At 44.4% G+C, this 7,446-nt stretch overlaps 1 long non-coding RNA gene across 1 annotated transcript; it reads left to right on the forward strand.

Annotated features, from left to right (window-relative positions):
- The first annotated feature begins 3,792 nt into the window (after positions 1–3,792).
- Positions 3,793–6,730, forward strand: LOC115029586. The gene is made up of 3 exons (XR_003835153.1): positions 3,793–3,865; positions 4,441–4,568; positions 4,807–6,730. It is a non-coding gene; the product is annotated as an uncharacterized LOC115029586 (long non-coding RNA).
- Positions 6,731–7,446: the final 716 nt, after the last annotated feature.

The following is a 7,446-nucleotide window of genomic DNA, read 5'->3' on the forward strand; positions in this document are numbered from 1 at the left end:
AACTACAACCAAGTAGTAGTGCCAGTCATATTTAAACCACAATGTAAGTGAATGAAAGTAATCCAAACGCAGAAAGATGTTCTCTCTTCTATGTGGATCCTGCCAGTGAAAACCACGTGACAGGCCCAAAGCTTGGATGCAATGCTGAGGCAAAAAGTTTCATGGAAACTAATCTCCTGGAGCCTTGGCATCCCATAGCACAAATGCTCCAAATTTGTCCTTGTGTCAGTCGATAAATGGATCTGTGTGCTTTCTTTCAGTATTGTCTTATTATAGGTGCCTCCAAGCAATGATTTGACAAATACCTAAGTTAGATTGAACTTTGCTTCCTAGCCTTCACCAATGTCCTAGGCAGTCCTTGAGCCTACCCTGGGCTTGGAATTTAGTAAGAGTGTTACCTACTCAAACGAACTGCCTCCAGTATTGAAAGAGAGCGAAAGAAATCAGGTATTACTATCTACTACATAGAGTTAGAAATTTCAGGGTAAGCTTAGCAAAGTAAGTTTAGAATTCTTATTATAGTTATGTATGGCAGACTACTTTACTTAGTAGAAGAAAGTCCCCCACAAAATCACTTAGAATAACAGCTGAGTCACTCCCATAAACAGGAATTTACAATGGTTTAGGAAGTAGGTTGGGCTGTGGTTTTACAGTATTGCATTATTCATGAGAAGGTTAGCTAGAGCAGAACTCCCTAGCACATACTTTCACTAGCCCAGAGGAATAGCATAGTTAGGTATTTACTGAGAGCTGGCTGGTAGTGGGTTAAACAGTAAATTAGAATTAGAACTATGGCTTGGGTGTGAAAGCCCTTGCCCCAGGAGCATAATGACCTCACACCTGGCTTCTAAGACTATAGCTGACTTTGGAGAGGGCAGACTTTGTCTCAGTTGTTACATTGCCTAGTTTCTGCTAGTCTTTATATATGCATTCTTCTGTTTTGTGTAAAGAGTCATTAAGCATCAGGTAACCTCAATGTACCTTGGCTGATGTGTCACCTAACTAATTTTCTTCTGTATTATAAGTCTGATGCTCACTTTGAGAAATTACATTCAGATACAGCACTCTCTCTGGTGTCCGTGTCTGTTTGTCACCCCACCGACTCCTTGTCCACCTGAGCACTGGAACCCTGATTCTCCCTCGGGTTGAGGTTCTGACTGAGTCCAGTCTGTGGCAGGATCCTAGCTCTAAATCTCTAGATTTGAGTATATAACCCAGAGTAACTGCAAGAGCCTGGAAAGTTTAAAGGGACCATGGGGGAAGGAGGGAAAGGAAGCTGTAGAAAGGAAGATAGTAGAATATGGGTGCTATGAAGGGGGAAAGAGGAAAAACAGTGTGGGGGGCAGTAATTTGGAAAGGAAAAGAAGGTAATACAGAGGGAGTGGGAGGAAGAGATGAATTCTATGTTATCATATGTATTTATTTTATGTGTATGGGTGCTTTCCTGCATGTATGTCTATGAAACACTTGAATGACTGGTGCCCATGGAGGCTAGAAGAAGGCATTAGATCACCTGAAACTGAATTTACAGTTGGTAGTGTCATCTGGGTGCTGGGAAATGTACATGAGTCCTCTGCAAGAGCAACCAGTGTTGTTAACCACGAGCAATCTCTCTAGCTTTTTTTTTTTTTTTTTTTTTTTTGAGACAAGGACCCATATATGTTTGCATCAGAATTAGCTCATCGGTGGTCTTTGGGATCCCATGACTTGGGCATAATATCTTGGTGCATTGACTAGGAATCCAAGACTTCCAGGACTCACTGAATGGCCAGAAGGTGGGCTGGTTAGGAAAAAAGTCTCATTGTTGGTCTTTGTGTCACTGCCATATCTGTCAGACTTGTGTTTGTGTGCCTTAGATGTTGGATTTTCATTGTGGCAGGAGATGACTAAAGCAGACAAGGACCCTCTTTTCAGTGGACATGCTGAAGAGTTGTAGCCATGGGAGATTAGAAGACATTCCTGAGCCCCTAAGGGAAGGAGTGTTGTTTGTGTTCATTTCTGGGAAGGATGGAGCAGGCATGGAACCCTGCTACATGGCTCCCAGCCGCTGTCCTGTCTTTGTTTTCTCTTTCATACAAGCAGAGGAATCTGTTGGCTAGCATTTACTACTCCTTTGTGGCTATTTTGTGTGTGGCATCTTTACTATTCTGTGACTAAAACAGAAGGAAAGGGACAGATGATTTCTATCCCAATCGACTTGGTCTTTAGGGCATTTTAAGGAGGTCAAGGTCCACAGACACAATTTGTCAGTGAAGCTTAGAAAAGGAAAGATGGAGACTTCATCTCCTCCATTCCCCCCACCCCCACCCCCACCCCCACCCCCACCCCCATCAATCCCCTTCCCAACCTATACAGGACTCTACCATAGAATAAGGAGCTGCACGAGAATCCCTGGTCCTTGCTACAGAGCACAACCCCCTCCCCCCCCCACACACCCTGGGCAGAGGAGCTGGGACTCTCTAGAGGAACACAGAGTAGAAAGGGTGGCACACCAGAAGAACGAACAGTTGGGCCCAACTCTACAGCTCTCCTCCTGGGAGCTGTTGCTCCCTCCCAAGACCAAGGCAACCAGCCTCATCTCTATTGGCCCTTTGCTACTAGTGACTTATATAATTGGAAATCACAGAATGCCCCCTTTTCAAAGAACCCCTGTGTCTTGATAACACTGCTAGAAACTGTCCTTTTTACCCATCAACCCACTTGGGATGACTGCCAGCACCTTTTACAGATCCTTTTTATATCAGAAGAGAGAGAGAATCCAGACAGAGGTTGGTTCCTGGGGTTCCTACCACCCACCCAATTTGAATTAATGGGGGGGGTGTTCCTCACCATTCACCCTGATTGGGATTATAAATACTGCTGATGATAAAGGGAAACTTCCTTGTTTATTGCCAGACTATTTCAGGGTTAGGAGGGTGAAGTGTTTCAAGGCTGCTGCAGCTTGTAAGCCAACCGGTATGGCCAAGGTATATAATATTAGACAGGGACTGGAAGAAAGCCCACTTGCTTTCCTTGAGCAGTCATAGAAGCATTTAGAAAATGAACTCCTGTGGATCCTGAGTCTCAGGAAGAAATGTCAGCAGTGGGCATGGCTTTTATTAGCCAGTTTGCTCTGATATGCACAGAAACTTCAGAGACTTGAGAGACTTAGAGAAAAGAATCTGTAGGACTTAGTGGTCATAGCAGAAAACATTTTTAACAATAGAGAAAGGGCTGAGAAAAAAATAGGGTTGAGAAGTGGCAGAATCAGAACCTGGCTAAGATCATGTTAGCAGCAGCAGCAGTCAAGCTTGAGGATCAGAGAAGACACCATCAAACAGCTAAATCAGATAACGGTAAGGGAGGACCAAAAAAGGGGGACATCCACCCCCATCTAAGCAAAAAATCAATGTGCCTATTGTAAAGAAGAAGGCCATTGGGCCAAAGAATGTCCCAGGAAGGGAAGGTCTAGAGAGACAGTGACAACTATGGCAATCAAGGAAACAGCGACTAAGGAGAACAGGGCTTGGTTCCCCTCCCCAAGCCCAGGGTAACCCTTAAGGTGGACATGGGAGCCCAGCACTCAGTCCTTCTCCAAGACAACTTTGATACAGGACGCTACAGGGATGAAACAATATGCATGGACTACTAGAACTTTGGTATGGACCGAGTATCCCACTCTTTTCTAGTAATCTTTAACCTATACCCACTGTTGGGTGTGACTTATTAACCAGGATGGGTATGCAGATACATTTTACCCCTGAAGGAGCCAAAGCATTGAATGGAACAGGGCATTCCATTCCAGTGCTGACTGTGGACTGACTGATGAATACAGATTGCTCCTGACTCCCAGAGAACCAAGCCATGACATCAAAACCTGACTATGGTGATTTCTGGCAGGGGGGTGGCTGAAACAGACAGTATGGGACTAGCAGCCAAACACTGAGCTCAGACCAGGGGCAGATGCAGTGCGGGAAGCCCTCCAAGGGATCATGCCTCGAATCAGGCAACTATTAGATCTGGGGTGGGGGGGTGTGTCTTGTGAGTTTGCCAGTCAGCTTGGAATATACCCCTGTTACCAGTGTGCAAGCCTAATTCCAATGACTACCATTCAGTAAAAGATCTGAGAGAAGTTAACAAACAGGTGATGGACATTCGATTCACCCCTCAGTCCCTAACCCATACACCTCAATGATTTCTCTACCATCAGACCATGTTTGTTATACAGTACTGTACTAAGGATGCTTTCTTTAGCCCCCCAAACTCAAGATTATTTTGCTTTTGAATGGTATGATGCTGGCAAAGGAATTAATGGGCATCTAACCTGAGCCTGGCTTCCCTAAGGCTTTAAGAACTCTCCAACCATCTTCAATAAGGCTTTGCATGAGGACTTGAGTAAATTTCATTCCCTGTACCCCCAAATAACCTTTTTGCAATATGTAGATGATTTGCTCATTGCAGCCAGCACACAGGAACTATGCCTGAAAGGCACTGAACAACTTCTACAGACTCTTAAGAACCATGCATCAGCAAGAAGGCCCAGTTTTGCAAAAAGGAGGTGCAATATTTGAGCTACATCCTAAGAGGAGGTAAGAAATGGCTATCTCAAGCTAGAAAAAAAAAAAAAACAATCCTGAAAATCCACACCCAAAAATGCAAGGGAATTGAGGGGATGCCTGGGGATGGTGGTCTTCTGATGGATCCCTGAGTTTGCCCTGGTTATTACCTCTCCCCATGCTCTCTAAGGGATCCTAGAGCAACCTCCAGACCACTGTCTTAGTAATGCCTGCATGACACATTGTCAGATTCTATTCTGAACCCTCCCAGAATTTCCTTCCAGATCTCTGCTGCCCAACCCAGCTTGGAGACACCAGTTCATGACTGTGTGGAACTTGGAAGCGGACTTCCAAGACACAGCTCTTTTAGTTGCAGAGGTAACCTGGTTCGCTGATGGCAGCAGCTTCATGCAGGATGGTAGTGTCAAAGAAAAATCATCTGGGCAGAGGCTTTACTTATTGAAACATCAGCTCAACGGACTGAGCCAGTTGCACTAGCAAAGACTCTGACTTTAGGAAAGGACAAAAAGCTAAGTAGCTACACTGGCAGTCAGTATGTCAGTGGAAGGACAGCTTATCCTGCCTGCTGATCTAGGTGATCAAATCCTAATCAAGATGCACAATCCACTCACATGGGCACCTGGAGAATGCAGGATCTGATTCGTCATGCAGAGCTCAGGTTTCAGGATTCCACTTCCAACAGTGATAAAGTCGTGGCCAGCTACAAGCCTGTTAGCTCACTAATGCAGCGAAGAACAGCACAACTCAAGGGGCACAGCTGTGAGGCACCCAACCCAGTGGGTTTTGGGGAAGTCAATTTCACTGAGGTTAAGCCCGGAAAATACAGGTACAGGTGTTTGTAGGCACCTTTCCAGGTTGGACTGAAGTGTTTCCTACCAAACATGAGACTGTTCCGACAGTGGCAGAGAAATTCCTTGAAGGCATCCTACCACAGATGACAGGGTCAGATAATGGACCAGGGTTCCTTTTGGGCATGCTCTGTCCTTTACATGTTGTCCTGGGTCAGGTGTTCTTAGTATTTTTCTCTGACCTATATTAAAATTATTATGTCTCCCCCCCTCCCTAGTCTCTTTTCAGAGAGTCACTCTCAGGACATACTTTAATAGGCCCGAGCAAAGGTGCGGTGGTTTCAGTCAGTTTGAGATAGACAAAGGTTGCCTCTTAGGCAACTGTTGTCATCTGGGGCCACAGCAAAAGGGTTGTCTGTAGCATGATTAGCAAGAGTGTTCTGCAGGGGTCTAGCTCATGGTAGGGGTGCCTGTACTGCTTAGCTTGGTGACTTCTGAAACTGCTTCAAAAGCTCTCATTTGGGCCCTCCCTGGGTTTCATCACCTCTCCTGAGGGGAGACATGCCATTTAGGCACAATAGTCTTTCTGTGTTAGTAACAGACTTTAACATTAGCAAGAGAAGTTACATCTCAAACCCTGGGCCAGTGGGTGGTTCTTATTAAGCTCCTACACACTTAAACAAAATGAAATAATAAGAACAGCTATTGTAAGTGAAAGGATTAATATCAACTCAGGACCTCTAAGACCAAGTGCTCAGGACAATGCCGATTTATTTGATATATATAATTTATAAATAGTATGGATAAGGGACAAAGGCAGGAAATATAGAGGATGAGGGAGAAGGGGAAGGTCACACTGGAAAGAGGGCAGGGATATTTGTCCCAGAGGACAAAGGCCTGCCTCTGGATAGAGAGAAGACTGACATGGCCCATAGGCAAATCGCAGTTTATAAAGGCAAAAGGAGAAAACCCATGTTAGGATAAGGTGTTTAATTTTAATTGGGAATGCTAATTAGGTGAACCAACGGGGCTTTTAATTGCTGGACTTCAAGACTTTGATACCTGTACCTTGGTGGTCAGCCTCAAGAAGAGGAACTGGACAAGTAAGGGAATAGAACTTCTGGGATGGCTTAAGAAATGCTCTTTGGCAAGGCAGAGGAGACTGGGGAGAAGGGCAGGGCTTGTCTGAACCATGTTTGCCAGGCCTGGGCTGTCTAGAGTCTGTTGTGTTTTATAAAAATAGAGAGAAAGAATATGTTTGGTGGAGATTCAGTAAGGTGTGGAGGAAGCAGGTGCCTCTGTAGGCCCATGGTGAGGCATCCCTTACCCCTAAGGGAACAGCCACATGACAACAGTATAGTATAGAGTTTGTTTATTCAGGGCATAGGGAAGGGAGTTGAGAGAGTAGAGACAGAGAAAGACGGAGAAAGAGAAAATAGGGGAGTCGAGGCTGACCATGAGCATTTGAAGAGAGAGGGGGAGCAGGAGAAAGGGGACAGAGCGCGAGAGAGAGGAGGGATCAAACAGCCCCTTTTATAGTGAATAAGGCACACTTGGCTCTTGCCAGGTAACTGTGGGGTGGAACATAGACTAAATGCTAACAGAGTCCCTTCAGTAAGCTTCACTGTAACTGTCTAAAAGTGTTTTAATGTTATCCAAGATTGAAAGTTCTGTTCCCATAGTAATGGCTCACTCCTCGATGAAAGAGTTCCTAACAAAACTCCCCCTTATATTCCAGTGGGCCTCTGCGATCCTAGACATCACCCACCACTAAGGGATCTTAATGGCACATGAATGTGTCTCTTTATTACTGCCAGAGGGCTCCACAGATTATAGAACACTATGTAATGGAGACATTGATCTTGAAATATCTTCAGTATGAAAGTCCTATGAGTATTCTAACATTTATTTGATTCATAGGTTGTCTTTAGCTACTGAATTTTTCAGTTGCTTTTAAGCAGAGGCAGTTTACAATGACACATAGACATCCACTGACGACAGAATATTCATTTCTCTTTCTTTCAACTCACACCAAATAAATAGGTTGACATGTTTGATAAATAACATCTTTTTTTTTTTTTTTTTTTTTTTTTTTTTTTTTT

This window comes from Mus caroli, chromosome 16 (assembly GCF_900094665.2).
Source record: "Mus caroli chromosome 16, CAROLI_EIJ_v1.1, whole genome shotgun sequence".
Lineage (NCBI taxonomy): Eukaryota > Metazoa > Chordata > Mammalia > Rodentia > Muridae > Mus > Mus caroli.